At 43.7% G+C, this 16,475-nt stretch overlaps 1 long non-coding RNA gene across 2 annotated transcripts in view; it reads left to right on the top strand.

Annotated features, from left to right (window-relative positions):
- Positions 1-16,475, top strand: part of LOC106737644 (uncharacterized) — a 64,545-nt gene that overhangs the window by 28,148 nt on the left and 19,922 nt on the right. Inside the window, exon 1 of one of the 2 annotated variants that reach the window (XR_009460697.1) lies at positions 13,723-13,824. The exons of the other annotated variant lie outside the window; for it this stretch is intronic. This is a non-coding gene — a long non-coding RNA (uncharacterized LOC106737644). Of the gene's footprint in view, positions 1-13,722; positions 13,825-16,475 lie in introns of those variants that run through there. 2 annotated transcript variants of the gene reach the window in all.

The following is a 16,475-nucleotide window of genomic DNA, read 5'->3' as shown; positions in this document are numbered from 1 at the left end:
TTGATGGAAGTCAATCGTCATGGTGCTCTGTGAACAGTGGGGTCCCTCAAAGCTCTGTCCTCGGACCTATATTGTTCAACATCTTCATTAATGATGTGGACATTGAAGTCAGAAGCGGACTGGCCAAGTTTGCCGATGATACCAAACTTTGGGGTAAAGCATCCCAGGAGGACAGGAGAGTGATCCAGGCTGACCTCAACAGGCTCAGGAAATGGGTAGATGAGAACCTGATGGTGTTTAACACCGAAAAATGCAAGGTTCTCCACCTTGGGAGGAAAAACCTGCAGCATCCTTTTAGTCTTAGGAGTGCTAAGCTGGCTAGCACTATGGATGAAAGGGACTTGGGGGTCATGATTGACCACAAGATGAACATGAGCCTTCAAAGTGATGCCGTGGCTAGTAAAGCGAGCAAAACGCTGGCTTGCATCCATAGATGCTTCTTCAAGCAAATCCTAGGACATCATTCTCCTGTTGTACTCTGCCTTGGTGAGGCCTTAGCTGGAGTACTGCATCCAGTTTTGGGCTCCACAATTCAAAAAGGATGTGGAAAAGCTTAAGAGAGTGTAGAGGAGAGCCATGTACATGATCAGAGGTCAGGAAAACTGACTTTATGATGAGAGGCTGAGAGCCATGGGACTCTTCAGCCTGGAAAAGTGCAGGCTCAGGGGTGATCTGGTGGCCACCTATAAGTTTATAAGGGGTGTCCACCAGGATCTGGGGGAACGTTTGTTCACCAGAGCGCCCCAAGGTTGAACAGTTATAAACTCCTGCAAGACCATTTCAGGCTGGACATAAGGAAGAATTTCTTTATTGTCAGAGCCCCTAAGGTCGGAATAGCCTGCCTTCGGAAGTGGTGCAAGCACCTACTTTGAATGCCTTCAAGAGAAAATTGAATGCTTATCTTGCTGGGATTGACCCCAGCTGACTTGCCCCTGGGGCAGCAGCCTAGACTCGATGATCTTCTGAGGTCCCTTCCAGCCCTAATATCTATGAAATCTATGAAGTCAAAAGCTCAAAAATTAGGAAATGCTAGATTCAGGTTGACTATGCAACCTTTATTTGTCCCCTTGTGTTTGCCTTGTGGTACAGAATTTAATTATATGATCCCACACTATTTTTTCCTCATTCAGCACATGGTAGATAGTGTGCACTAATGAGAAGCTATTCATTTTTTTTTTTTCAGTTGTCCCATGCTTCAGGCCTTATTTATTCAAACCCATTCAAACTCCACTCTGATTTCCTTATGGGCTGTAAAGCTTCAGATCCTGAAGGTTCTGGCCAGGGGAGGGAGTAGGAGGATGTCTTTAATTCCACAGTAGTCTGGGTGGGTGGGCTGCCCCAGAGCTGCAAACTGTGAGGGCCCTGGCTGCTGATGAGACTTGACTCTGGGAACTTTGGAGATGGGACTCTGAAAGCTTCCTGGCTCTCATCTTCCCATCAGTCTTCTAGGCAGTCTGCCAAAGAGGCATGAGCATGGATATCCTGGGAGCCCAGGATGTGGAAGAGCTGGAAGCTTGGAAACTTAGGCTGCCACAGATCCAAGCTGGCAAGAAACCAGGATTTCATACCCTTCTTTAAAAACAGCAATAGTTGTACTCCAAAATGACAAATAGCCTGGAGGTCCAAACGAGATTACCTTGTGGATCCAGTTTTGTTGTCCACCCTCTGCCATGGGATAACGTCTGGGGTACAGATTACTTAAATTCCTCCAATTTTCTAAACATTTTGAGTCTGATCAGTGATTTCTCAAGTGTCCTTCGCTTCTCACTGTTACATCCATATTTTTACTTTTTTCCACAGTTATTAAAATATTCTTGGTTCCTTTTTCCAGAAAGAAATAGGGAAACCAAGAGTCATCTTATTTACCCTGGCAAGATAAATGCCACTTTTTGACAACAGAGCAATCTCTTGTTCTATTCATGTACAACATACTTAAGCAAAATACCTGCAAAATAAAACAAAACAAAGAAGTCTGAAATGTACATTGTCTCACTCAAATAAGCCTATATCCTCCACATCCACTAAGTAAAAAATTATTCACAAGCCAGCCCCAAAAAAATATAATAGCCTTTAAACGGCTCACATTGTAATTACCTGAAAGGGTTAACAAGGCATACTAGTTTAGTTTTATAATAGAAGTTTTATACTAAAATAATAGTTTTATTATTTTACTGTGTGCTTAATTATTAAAGCTCTTACCCTGCATTAGTTTCTCTGTTAGGTTTGATGGGCCTGTGTGGTAGAGCAGGTAATATTGGGCTAGGCTGAACGGTACCATAGTTGCTTGCAGGATGGGTGTGGGAACAATGCTAGTGTGGTTATTCCCTATCTGTGACACATCTCCATAGCACTCAGCTCCAGGCAACAGCTTTTTGAAGAGAACCTGGAGTTGGCTGCAGTTCTACCCCATGTGGGCAGGGGAAAGAAGCAGAAACACACTTTACTAGGGCAGAGTTGAGGACAGAAGAAGATAGGGAGGGAAAGACAGCAGCAAGAAGGGAGGGATAGTGAGTGAGATCATCACTCCTTCTGGTTCCTTATACCCAGTGGCTGAGAAGGCTTGGTCTGTAGAGGCAGTTGTCTAGTATTGTTCTTTAGGGGGGAAGAAAATCTATCTAGATTGCTGAGAGAGCCAGACTTGAAATGTGATGATAATCACAGCCATTGTAATGTAGCTATAGACTGTTCTCCAGCTGTAGTGTAGACTTGACCTTACAACATGACAAAATCTGCAATCTGAAGTGTTCAAAGAAAGTTGCAGGTGTAACCCTGGTCCACCATGCTAGGAGCAGGCTACTGCCAATTTTGGATCACTGGGGTGACAATGGCCTTAGTCTTTCTCCCAGTTCACCAAAGGAATAGGAATAGCTGAGCAGCAGAGTACCCTGAGTTCCCCTCCTTCATCGTAAGATCCGAGTCAAACCGATGTATATACAAACTTTAATACAATATATATACACATATACAGATAAATTATAGGCACTTGAATTCATAAATGACATGAAAAGGAAAATACATAGCTAAGATAATAATACTGGTTAACAATCAACAATAAACAACCCAACATTCACCAACTGGACTACCATATACTATACTTCACACTAGTAACACAGCTGTCATGGCACGGGGTCTAGTAGGATGGCCGTGATCTTCCTAAGGCTCCCTTTACCATACCAAGTTGACCCAATGGGCACCCTTGACTCTCACCCGCCATGTCTTTGATGATAAAATATATATTTGGGAGGTTGCCTTTTACGCCCTCTTGGTCATGTTTTGCTGTACACTTGGACCCCGTGGCAGGTCCCGCTCCAAGATAGATGATACAATGGGTGTTTTGGGGCACCCTAGCCTTATGGGCTGCGCGTGGCTCCAACCACCCCTTTACGATGCCCCAAGCCTCGCAGATGGAACCGATATTGTTTGGTCTGGGCCTTGCTATAATTTGTCCCCCTTGTTCTCCCTGGGCCCTCTGCGATCCTGTCTCGCTCTGCGCCCTCTCTGGCGCTCAGGTTCTCCGTGGCCCTGTCTCGATCTGCGCCCTCTCTGGTGCCTCTGGCGCTCAGGCTCTCCGTAGCCCTGTCTCGCACTGTGCCTCCCCGGCACTCAAGCTCTCGCCGCCCCCTCTCTGGGGCTTCTATCACCACTCCCTCTCTGGGGCTGAGGTTGGTGCACCCCGAATGCTGCACCCTCATTGGCGCTGGGGTCCCCACACTGCTGTGAGTCCCCTATGAGGCCTCCTCCTTCCCCTAATAGCCTCACCCAAACCACCGGTCTTTAAATAGCAACAAAACACAAGCCCCTGGGCTGTAACATAAATTCAAGCCGCCCGGCTAAAACATCATTCAAGCCTACCGGGGAATACTCCAACCCTCAGCAGTGTCAGAAGCTGCTCCTGCAGTCAGGCCTAGCCTCTCTTCTCTGGGAGAACTCCTTCCCCCTTGGCTGCTGGCAGGGAACTGCCGGCTTGGCTTCAGCCATGGGATTTATATGTGCCAGGCCCTGCCCCTCTTCGGTCAGCTGACTGCTGGCAGGTGTGGGTCACTAACTACTCTAGTTGCCCTGGTGACCAACAGCTGGGCTCCTGACTCACTGCTAGAGCTCTTTCCCTAGCAGTTTCCTCTCTTTAGGAGCAGGGCACCTTAGTGCTCTGTGACAACAGCACTTCAAATATATGAATGACTTAATACCACAATGCTCAGGTAAACAATAAAATGCCTTTTGCAATCTCTTCAGTGGTCAGCAGGAGGTGCAGCTTGGGGTCTGCTGGACTCAGTTTGCAAGCATGAACTGGTAGAGCAAGGACGGGCAATTTTTTCAGGCAGAGGGCCGCTTACTGAGTTTTGGCAAGCTATCAGGGGCCGCATGACAGGCAGCTAGGGCAGATAAATATTAATTTTCTAAATTTTTCAGGGGTCCTGAGGGCCAGATAGAATGGCCTGGCAGGCCACATCTGGCCCATGGGCCACATTTTGCCCACACCTGTGGTAGAGGATGTCTTGCCCTCTGGCTCATATGGTAGCTGACTCTCACCTCTGGTACCCTCACACAGTGCTGTCCTGCCCCTGGTACAAACCTTAACTCAAAGGCAAACACAAAACAAAGCAACACAAAAAAACCACCATTCTTCCCAACCCCTCTTCATCTTCTAAAGCCCTCTGCTCCCCCCTAATAGGACTTCCTCTATCACACAGCTTTCCCTCTTCCTGCATGACACACGATAACCTGCTACCCCTCAGGCCAACTTGACCTCTCACAGATGCCAAAGGCGACCCAGACTATCTCCCTCCAGACTTGTCTTCCCTCTCACCCTACACAAGGCTCATGGGTTTCCGGTGGATGGGTGTGAAGAAGTGAGACAGAACTTACAGCACGGAGGGCCAGCAGGGCTGCAGCTGCAGCCCAGAAAGGAAGGAAAATACCCACCCAATTTCCGGGATTGGTGGAGGGAGGCCACTCAAAAGTATTTCCAGCCCCAGAGAGGGGCAGAGGGGGTTGAGTTCCCTGCAGGCCACAGGGAGAGAGGAGCGGCTGAGTGTCTGGGCAGGCAAAGACTGCGGAATGTGCCTGAGGAACCATGCGGGAGTGACCCTAAGGCAGGCGGAGGCCTGCAAACACGTGGTTAGTGGTAATCTCTGGAATGGAGCTACATCTGGGGATCTGGAGCGAGGGAGTCCACAAGGCCTGAGAGAATCTTCAGAGTGGAGTTTTTCAACAGAGGATCCAGAGGAAGGCCTGAAGGAAAAATCTGCAGCCACAGGTAGAGCCTTCCTACACAGGTGGGAGACCCCAAAGAGACTATGAACGGTCACAGGGGTGCAGGGCAGGCTAGAACACAGCAAAGAATGGACTAAGGGATTGCTTTGTCTGGATTATGGTGATTGGGAGGTTGAGCACCTGATCACGAGAAAAGGGATGTTGCCAGAGCCTGACAAGAAGGCTGAGAAGCAGCCAGGGTTTTTTCTGTGGGGTTTTTTTTTTTTTTTGCTGTTTATTTTGATTTTTTTTTAGCATAGACTAAGACCGCCCCTGGAAGGGTATACCCAAAAGAGGCACTAGGACACCCTGGGGTAGAGGGCAAAATAAGGTTACAACAGGCAGCACTGCAACCTGGCTGCAGAAGAATATTGTAAACACCATCAGGAGAGGCTAGGCTGGGGTAAAGGACAGGTTTGGAGCCCCACAGAAGACATAGGGATTAAGACCAGGCAGGATCACTGTGGGCAGTGCCTCCTGGGAATATATAGGTCATCAAAGTCGTGGCAGGAAAGAAAACGTAAGATCCACTTCCTGGCAGACCTGGTGATCCAGAGCCAAGGTCTACCCTGTCGCCACCTGTAGGCAGATGAGTTCAGGGCAGTACTAGCAAGCCCTATAATACCTACAGGTATCACAATGGGTCCCTGAGGGCATGAATGACTGGTGCCTCCTGAGACTGGAGGGGCACCATGGTAGTGAGTGGCAAGCAGGGACCATCTGCAGCTGTTGGTGTTGGTGGCAGTGAGTGGGGACTGCCTGCAGACACTGCTGGAAGTGTCGGTGGCGGGGGGGGCGCACAAGCGACAACTGCCCACAGATGCCAGTGGTGGCTTCAGCAGCAGCCAATCTCAGAGGGGGCACATCCCCCGCCCCCTGGTGCCCCACTTATGCGTCACCTATGCCTGCAGGAATCAGCTTGTCATGTCTTGAATCCCTGGCTGGGATCTTCAGGGTTACACGCTCCGAAGTCCTCCAGAGGTTCCCTCTTGAGCTCCGGCTACCCCAAGGGGTCCATCCGCTGCTGCGCGGCTCCCTCTCCTCACCCTGCACATGCACCTTCTCTCTTAAAGGATCCCTCCCAGCAGGAAGCTGAGATTTTTCATGGGCTTACTGAGGAATCACTTTTGTTTGCCAAACTCTTACTGGGACTTCCCTCTTCTACGATGTCTCCACTGGTGCAGATTTTCATTTGCCCTTAGTTTGGTATCCGTAGAGGGACAAACTTTGCTTCTCCCTATGGTGCCCTGCAAGGGGCAAACCTCCGCTGCTGCAAGCCACTCTGTGTCCAGCATGAAGCACACTGCTTCGAGGTATGTGCACTTTAATGCTTGTTACACAGCGAATGCAAAATAATTTACATATCTTATCATGGATTGTGTTGATGTTTATTATGTCACATGAATAAGCAGGTAATGCTTTTCTATTCACTTTTTAAAAATTCCTTACTGCATTTTTTAGCCTTAAGTAAAACTAGTGGCTGCCACTCAGCTGAGCTTCAATTACCTCTTCTGCCAAAGACTTTGTGGTAGAGCCACTCCCAGGAGGCAGAAGCACCAGCATGAAAGAGAAACAACATGTCCGAGGTGAGCTCGGTTTGTAATACTACTGTCAAGCGCATTCTGCTAGTGGTAATTAGAATCATAATACTTGCATAATAATGCCTAACAGAATGTCCATTCAGGTCAAATATTAAAACAAAGACACAAGAGATACCAGTATATGCATACCAGTGTGTGTGTGTGTGTGTGTGTGTGTATATACATCTTTTTCTAAAAAAATAAATCTTTTTTTAGAAACTGGAAAAAAATATTGTTAAGTACAGAAGCCTTAAATTGGCTACCCCCATCTGGTAGTTCCTATATTAAAGACCTGTCACTACAGAAAGGCCCAAAAAGGTCAATCTAGAAATAGATTTGGTTCTGAATCTCCATAAGGTTTGTGACTAGGTTTCTGCTTCCATTAGCTATAAAAGGCTAAATGTTGTATTCCAGCTCCCACAGAGTTCAAGGGTGATCAAACCCAAAAGTTGAGTTTGGAGCCCTTCTTTACCTATGGTATTATTCAAAGAAGCATTTCCACTTACTTAGAACATAGAGTACAGGAAGAGATACTAATATGACTCATTTACCCTTTCGGCTAAAGCGAGTGCTTTTTATCTTTAGTTTCTCAATCAGCACTATGTCAAGGTAGAGCTTCCATCAAGCAACTTCTTTCCTTTTTAATTCATATAGGCTGGTTCAACTGATGATAATAGAAATAGGAACAGGAGTTGTTATTTCTCAGAACCCTTTTTCTTGTTATTTTTCCTCTTCCACTTGCTAATGCATAGCCTCCCTCCCTAACAAACATATGTACACAAGAAATCAAGTAAACTTCACAAACATCTGTGAAAAAGTTTGTTTTTTTTAATGTTTGCAAGCTTATAGGTTATGTTTGTGCAGCAGCATTAATTCATTTATATTTTACATCTTTAGATGAAAGTTTGAAGTGTTAAGTTCTAATGTTCCTGTTTCAGACTCCTGCTTAGTTTTTAAAAATAAATATTCAATGCACTGGTAAGTGCTTTGGCTTATATTCAGCTCCTCCTTGTTGACAGTATTCAAAATCTGAGCTGTGATACATTGACTGGTCAGGTAGGTCACATGGTATGTTGCCATTCTTTAAGTGGATGAGTGGAACCAAGCTTCCAGCACAAATATTTGCAGTTACAAATTCAGAATTAATTTTCTTCAAACATCCTTCCAAGGATACGTCTACTTCTTTACGAGCATGTCAAGGAAACTGGATTCATAGGATCACAAGATCATAGGAAAGTAGGTCTGGAAGGGACCTCACAAGGTCATCTAGTCCAGAACCCTGCTCAAGGCAGGATCTTCCCTGACTAAACCATCTCCGCCAAGTGTCCGTCTAACTTGCTCTGGAAACTTTCAAGGTTGAAGATTCCACAACTTCTCTATATATCCTGTTCCAATGCTTGATTACCATTATAGTCAAGATGCTCCTCCTAATCTCCCACCTAAATTTCCCTTGTTGCAGCTTGAGGCCATTGTTACTAATCCTGTCCTCTACAACTACATAAAAGCCTATCTCCGTCCTTTCTATCACCGTACAGATATTTGGAGTCTGTTCTCAAATCCCCATGCATTCTTCTCTTCTCCAAAGTAAATAACCTTAGCTTTTTCAGCCTTTCCTCATAGGTCTTGTCTCCCAGGCCTCTGATCATTTTTGTTACCCTGTGCTGGACTCTTTCTAAACTATCCACATCCTTCTTGAAGACAGGGGTCCCAAATTGGACATGGTACTTCAGGTGAGGCTTCACCAGTGCTGAACAGAGAGGAACAATCACTTCCCTTGATTTGCAAGTGATAGTCCTGTTAACACAACCCACCAATCTATTATGCTGTTAGCTTTTTTTTTTGCAATAAGAGTACACTGTTGGCTTATATTTAATTTATGATTCACTGTAATCCCTAGATCCTTCTCTGCAATACTGCAGCCTAGCCACTCATTCCCCAGTCTGTATTTCTACATGCGATTATTCTTTCCCAAGTGTAGGACTTTGCACTTGTCCTTGTTGAATCTCATCTGATTAATTGTGGACCATTTCTCTGATCTTTCCAGGTCATTCTGAAGCATAGCCCTACCCTCCCAAGTGTTTGCTATTCCACCCAACTTGATGTCATTGGCACATTTGCTAAGCATGCACTTGATTCTATCATCCAGAATTTCCCTGACAAGAGTGCAAAAACAGATGGTGAGATTTAGTTAGATGGAGAGAATATAAAAAGTGCTATACTGGGTCAGACCAGTGTCTCATCTGGCTTGGGCCTGGACCACTCTGACAGTGGCAGGAGCAGATGCTTTAAGGTGAAAGCATTTAACTGGGTTCATCTAGAGTGAACTATCCTCTGTTCATTACCCTCCCTGGCATCCATCATCATTGGTTTAGAGATGTCAGAGGACATCTCAGACTGATCTGTTTAAAAGCTATTAATAGATTTTTCAACCAGGAATTTGCCTAGTCTCTTTTTGAACCTGGGTATACTATCTGCTTCTACAACCTCGTTTAAAATGTGCTGTCTCTGCAAACAACTGCCAGTATATTTATTTGCAGGAATGTTCATGAAAATAAACACAAACAGGGGCTGAACTTAAAGCAATTTGTTTCAAAGTTTAAACAAATATTTGTGAAAAAGTTTTATAGTATTTGTCTAATTCCAGATCAAATCAAAGCATGATTGTAACAGTTTTTTCTTGTATGTCACTTTCATTTTCATCGGTTGCATTACTTCTTATATTTACATATTTGAATTGCCTTTGGGTCACAGGCTAAACTATAACCTTTACATTACTTTAAAGTTTAATAGATACTTTGATATTTGCACACTTACCAATTGGAATAATATGCCAACTAGTAGCTATGCATCAGTCAGAAAGGAATGCACACTGGTCTTAACTGGAGCAGCAGCAAGATGTGTCTACAGGCCACCCCCTGCCTATTTATCAGTCAACAGGTTTACCGGACAACTCCCAGCATATAGACTGCATCTCAGTACTGATCAGTAGGGCTGTGCGAAGCTTCAGTCCCTGATTTGAATCGGTGGAGATTCGGCCTGACTCAGTGGCCGAATCTCTGAATCCGAATCAAATCAGAGGACCCTTAAATCTCCCCGAATCAAATGGGAACCCTCTGAATCGATTCAGAGAAATTTGGAAAGATTCAGAGATTTGAACATAGTGACAGCTTTAACAGTTTTTTTTCTACATACCTCTAGGTAGCAGGGGCTCGTGGGTGCTGTCATGCTGGGTGCATGGAAGGTCCCACAGAAGCGCGGAGGGCTCCCCAGTGCGCTCAGCAGCAGACCCGGAAGTGGACCAGAAGCACTTCCGGTCTGCTTCCAGGTTCGCTGGGGAGTGTGTCAGCCCCTCCCCCCCCCCGCACCCCGTGGCTCTGTGACTGGTGCCTCCTGGGTCTGGGGGAGCACCTGGGGTCCCCCTGTGGCCAATTGGTGAGCCAGGAGGGTGTGGGGGGGAGGGGGCCCTGCATGCTCCCCAGCAGACCCAGAAGTGGACCAGAAGTAGTTCCAGTACACTTCCAGGTTTATCGCCAAGCACATGGAGGGCCCCCCTGTGCTCCTGTGGGATGCTCCAGCTGCCCCAGCATCACAGCGATCACGAGCCACACCTGCTACCTCAAAGTATGTAGAAAAAACATTTAAAGTTGTGTCTATGTCCAAATTGCTGATTCTCTGAATCAGCATCAAATCTCATATTTGGAGTAGGCCAAATTGAATCAGGGACAGTGATACAAATCAATTAATCGAATCACTGTCCCTGATTCAGGCCAAATCTGAATCCAAATCAAAATGCGCCCGTTTTACACAGCCCTACTGATCAGCATAGGATTTGTCCGTAGGTGGTTATGGAGAATGACTGAAAAAGTTAGAATTCTTTCTGTTTTGCACACTGTAACACATTAACTGAATGTGAATTTTACTGAGGTAAAAGGAAAGGCACTTGAGTAGAATTAATTTTGGTTGCTAAACAGTGTTATCCCCTACACAGGGAATTATTACATTAGGACTCAAAAGTGAAAAAAAGATTTAATAGAGTCATGATTATAGGTATTGTAAGGGATCATATTGTAAATTATATATCCTTTTCTAGCATCGGATACATCTGAGACTACTAATAAAGACATATTTCTTGTTACTGAGCTCTGTAGAAATCTCTTAACAAGACTTAGATCTTTCTTTGCAGGTAAAATCTAATTGGTAGGTATTGTTCATGTAACAAGGACGGCTGTGGGGTTTTTTCTCTGCATAATAAGTGATGGCCACATTTCTAAAAACTACTTGACTAGCCACTAGAAATCAAAAGCAACTGTATCCTACCACGTATGTATAGCTTTGCATTGTTGATACATCTATTGAACACCCTATGTGCCAGTTGTTTGTTTATGGTGGCTGGAGGAGTGGGAGAGAGAGCTTGCAATGTTATTAAGAAATGGGCATGCTCTAAATATTTTTTTATAAATAGCTTCTCTTATAAAACATCCAGCTCGTCACCATGAGTCAGATTTTCTGTAGCTTCTTTTTACTGCTCTGGTGAGTCAAGGCAACTGTCATCAGCCAATCAGATTTGGCCTTCTCAGAACTTCCTCTCCCTAGGGGAATTCTTAGGTAGCAAGGAACTTCCCTCCTCTCTTCTAAACAATCTCCTAAATAACACCCAAACATCCTCATAATCCCAGATAGCCTCCCCAGCTCACCAACCAAAACATCAGCAGAACCTATCCAGCAAACCAGGTCATTCATCAGAATACCGCTCACCAAGACCAACACCAAAAGGAACCTATTCACTCCTTGCCCAATCTTGCCCCCAGCTGAATCCACCTCTGCCTAAAGGCACATGACTGGGATACCCCTACTTCTATAATAGCCCTCATTCCTTCATTTTATATCAAGGAATGTTCCCATCTCTGTTCAACCTAAGATTTGTTTAGCACATATATTCACCTCCACTTTTGATCTAGTGCTGTGTGTGATTCATCCAGAGTAGAGGATCTGGGTATGCTTATGAAAGTCCATAGACCAATATGGCTACAATCTATACCTACAATAATAAAGCATACTTAAAACACCCTGTTTGCTTTATATTTTGTTTTCTGATTGGCTGAAGAATGTAAGAAACTTGTTTTCTGCAAGCCAGTCATAATATGATTCTTCCACATTCTGCTACTGTCTTCCATTACAACAAAATCTATCAGACAGATTATTACAGCTACATCAGTTGGATGACTGAACAGAAGCAATGTCATTGTGCAATGAAGGAATTCTGCCTCAGGATTAGCACTCCTACTTTGAAAATAAGTGTGAGCAATGACCACTGAATTTACTCAGCATCAGGACTGAATCCCCAGCAGTAATAGGTCCAGTTGTGTTACAGAACATTTACCTCTTAATTACATGCAACCTGAACAGATGAGTCTGGTACTCCTGATTAATTAAATGGTTTGTTTTCTTCAGTGACATCTCTATGAGGAGGGTTTTCCTAAATTTGTATAGCTATTACCTACGCATACTGTATCAGATCATTATTATTTTACCTACCTAAGAATCTTCCTGAACACTTCTTTGGATTTAGCATTCCTCTTCTATTTTTGCCTTCCCACTGTTGTATAGTGCAGTGGTTCTCATTGTTTTCCGACTCGAGACACCCGTCAATAGATTTAAAGCACCCTTCAATAGATTTGAGTTACCCTTTGATAGACTCGAGGCACCCCTTGGAAAATGCCAGCTCTCAGGTTTCATTCTTTTTTTTAATATAAAAATAGTAGAGCAATTCTGTTGCAAAGAACTCAGAAAGATCACAACAAGTCAGAATGTTTTTAACATGATGAATTCCTGTTTGGAATATCTGGGTTAACTTGTGAATCACATTTGCGTGGCACCCTGGCTGAGAACAACTGGTGTAGTGTTATTACATATTTTTAATGGCTATCACATTTAATCACAAGATAACTGCATTTCAATGTAGGGTAAAATGTATTTACATTTCTTTAAGTCTGTTAAATGTAGAGCCGCTCAAGAAAAATTCAGTGGAATAGTTTTTCACTAAAAAATGAAATTTAGTCAAATTTAGTGTGGGAAACTATTGCTGACAATGACATTTTTCAAGGAAAAACAATATTTTTCTTCAATATTTTAATTTTAATGTATTTCATTTTGGCTCATTCAATGTTAAAATATTAATTGTAATATATTTTCTATTTTTATATATTAAAAGTGTAAATAAACTGAAAAACTTCAACACTATTGGAAAGAAATGTTTCAGTCCTCCCAAACTGTTTTTAATTTTAATTTCACAGGAATGTCTACATATCGGGTTTTCATTCTAATTTAGTGTGGAAAAAGTTATCAGAATGTCAGAGTTTCATGTTGAGCTGAAATTTTTGGCGAGCTCAAGTTTAAGTTCTTTTGGGGTCTTCAGGACCAAAACCACTATTCATAAATTAAAAAATGATAAAAAATGAACAGTTCCATAATTTTGATATTTTTCTTGAGACTGGAAGATTAGGGAAAGTGATGCCAAATAGCTAAGGATCATGTAAATGAAATACCTACAGGATTTGCCAGCCCTGAAAGCTGTGACTGCATTTGTAAAACTGCTTCTTGTATCTAGAACAGCATCTCAGATCATATTAGTTTACCAGGATTTATCTCCATTGGACTTTAACTCTTATTGGGATTGTGTAGACATAGGCTAGGTACAGACAATCAAAAAGGCTGAGGCTGAATCAATTCAGTCTCTGCAGGTTAATCTAAACTGCACAGATTAAATCAAAACAAAAGTGAACAGACATTTACCTTTGACTCAGGAACTGCAGCCACATGCCTGCAGTGGCTCAGGCCACAAGCCAGGGGGTGCTAGAGCATGGCTCTCTTCCTGTGTGTTCACTTCCTCTTCCTGCTGCCCTCAATGTCTCTGGGATTTGCCATCCAGAATCACAGCAGCAGGAATCTGCAGGGTTGCTAAGTCATCATCACTCCCTTTTTCTACTTCCAGGTACCTCTGGGATTTGTAGTCCACAGTTGCAGCCAGCAGTAGGTTTGAGCAGGGGAAGGAGTGTTTAACCCCCAACCTTGGCCCCAGCCCCCAGATGGGGTTTGCCTGGGGGTACCCCCCCACTTGCAGACTGGGCTGCATCCCCAGCCAGGTTTGCACCCCCCACCTTTGTCAGCCTGTCCTCACTGCTCCAGGCAGAGGAATGGGGCTAGCCTTGCTCTCTGGAGTAGATATCCCAGCCCAGCCCAGGGCTGCAAAATGCTGGAATGTTGGAGGACTGTGATTTAACTTGAACCAGGAAGGTGTCTGAGACAGAAATTTCATAAACTGGTTTGACCCAAATCAGTTAAGTCTGATACTACATTCAACCATGTTTACCTTAAACCAGTTTCAGCCATTTTGAAATTGGTTTATTTGCACTGAGTTTCTGTTATAGGTTCAAACCAGTGTCTGATCACTTAAACCAGTTTATGTGTAACTTCTGTCCCTAGCCATCAACATGAAGCAAATTATTGTAGCATGAATTTGTCCATTTTGCTAGCCATCACTCACTTAAAGACTCTTGTAGAAGGGTACTATAACATATGTAAGGTACTACCACTTACAGTGAAGATAGGGTGGAGGAATTTGGGCTGTAGATCATCTTCCCACAGTAAGAGAAGGCCATGTGGTCAGTTTACACTGTACTGAGTTGGTTAAAACTAGATGGGTCACACCTTTGGAATAAAAATGCCAGTTTTCCTTTAAAAATTGATTGCATGCCTCACAGAGCTCAAGGAAGCTTGAAACTGTGACAAGAGTATAACTTGAAGACAACAAGTGACAGGCATCCCACCTGCTACTAATATTTGACAGTAGGGTTGCCAGCTCTGACTGAAGCTATTCCAGGAGATTTTTTTTCCCAACATGACGTAATGTCACTAGTTCGACCCGTTCACAATATCAATCTCCTGGATTGCTTTCAACAGTAACCAGAAGATCGATGCCATATCCAGTAAACTCCCGGCCAATCCAGGTTGGTTGGCAACCCTATTTGCCAGGCCTGTCATACCTACTTCCAGCTCAGTTTGAAATTCTCTACACAACTGGCTGAACTGCAGTCAGGAGCCAGGCCACACATCTGCTCTCCTCTGCTGTATACAAGCAGGGAAGGAAAAGATAACAGCAAGAGAAGAGAAAGGGAATGCCCCACATACCAAAGACACCCTAGAATATACCCTTGTACTCTCACCAACCCTAATTACCCCTTAAACAACATTCAGACACAACAGTATCCCCAAACAATGCAGACATCAGAATACCCCTCACTGAGCATAACACCAGAAAAAACCTACTTGGCTCACTGCTTGTCCAAGCTTAATAGTTGCCAAGTTTTGTGACGCTCCTTCTACTGTCTATACCACTGCAATGAAAAAGTTATGTTAACCTGATACTTCAGTTCATAGCCATATGAAACATGTTTGCAAACATACAAAATAATTCATTAAAAACCTGACATAAAATGTCAGTCACAGAATAACCTGGTAACCAAGGTCAGCCTGAGTGTTGAAACAGGTGAAACAATAGCCTTAATAGAACTGCTTCATTCACCTTCATTCTGAAACCTGTTGCCTTTGAACCTCTTTGAATTTGGTTTTCCACAAATTCTGTCCTAGGCAGGATGCTTTCCTTGCACTTCCATACCTTTCGGATAAGTAAGTGAGAGACGGGGTTTCAGGAAGGACTATACAATGTACACTGGACAAGGGTTGACTAATCTTGCAAATCCATTGGCAGGGAAAGGAAAAATTTTACTTAAGACTTCAGCAGGGAAACCAGCAGACAGAAATATTTAATTGTTTTAGCCTTTTTCAGCCAGACAATCCAACATTGGTGTGGGCTTGCTTATTTTGGCCTTTCCTGGACTGAATTATTTTCTGTGTGGTTTTGAATGTTGGATGCTAGCTCAGCAATTTGCTAGTGGCATTGTCTGGTAAGTAGTTATTGCAAGAAGGTTAAATAAATGGCCAAAATGTAGGTTGTGGATGTGTGGAGCTCACAACTTACAAATCTGCTGAAGCTAGAATGTAGGAGTAATGCCTCCCCTGAATTTCTGAAAAGCTGGGAAGTGAGAACTGGTGGAAGCTTAGTTGTGAGGGGAAACTTTTATTATGAGAGCTGAGCCATTTATTTATCAGTATATATAATGGTTGTCCTATAAAGCTAATCTGTTTCTTCCCCATCTGTTGTTAGGGCATTGTAGGTCAAATTCCCATCTGCAAGAATTAAATCTCTAAGATTTATATACATAGGGGCTTCACAGTAACTTATTTTATGTGGATGGGTTTTTTTTTTTCTAGATACCACTGTATGATTTCCACCATACCTGTACCAAGTCAGACTGCCTATATGCCCAGTGGTTCTCCATACACCTGTCAAAAAATGCTAGCTCTTTGCTTTCACTTCAGTTTTTCGACTACAGAAAAAGATAATAGAGCAATTCTTCTGTTACAAACGACTCAGAAAAACCACAGCAAGTCAGAATGCTTTTGACACTCTGGGTTCCTATTTGAAATCTCTGGGTTTATCTTGTGAATCATGTGCAGGTGTTTGCATACTGTACCGGAGCTAGGGACTCCAATTACTTTAAGGGCAAAGCAGCCACAGGGAGG

Source organism: Alligator mississippiensis, chromosome 3, assembly GCF_030867095.1.
Source record: "Alligator mississippiensis isolate rAllMis1 chromosome 3, rAllMis1, whole genome shotgun sequence".
Lineage (NCBI taxonomy): Eukaryota > Metazoa > Chordata > Crocodylia > Alligatoridae > Alligator > Alligator mississippiensis.
This window is presented reverse-complemented; position numbering and strand designations above follow the sequence as displayed.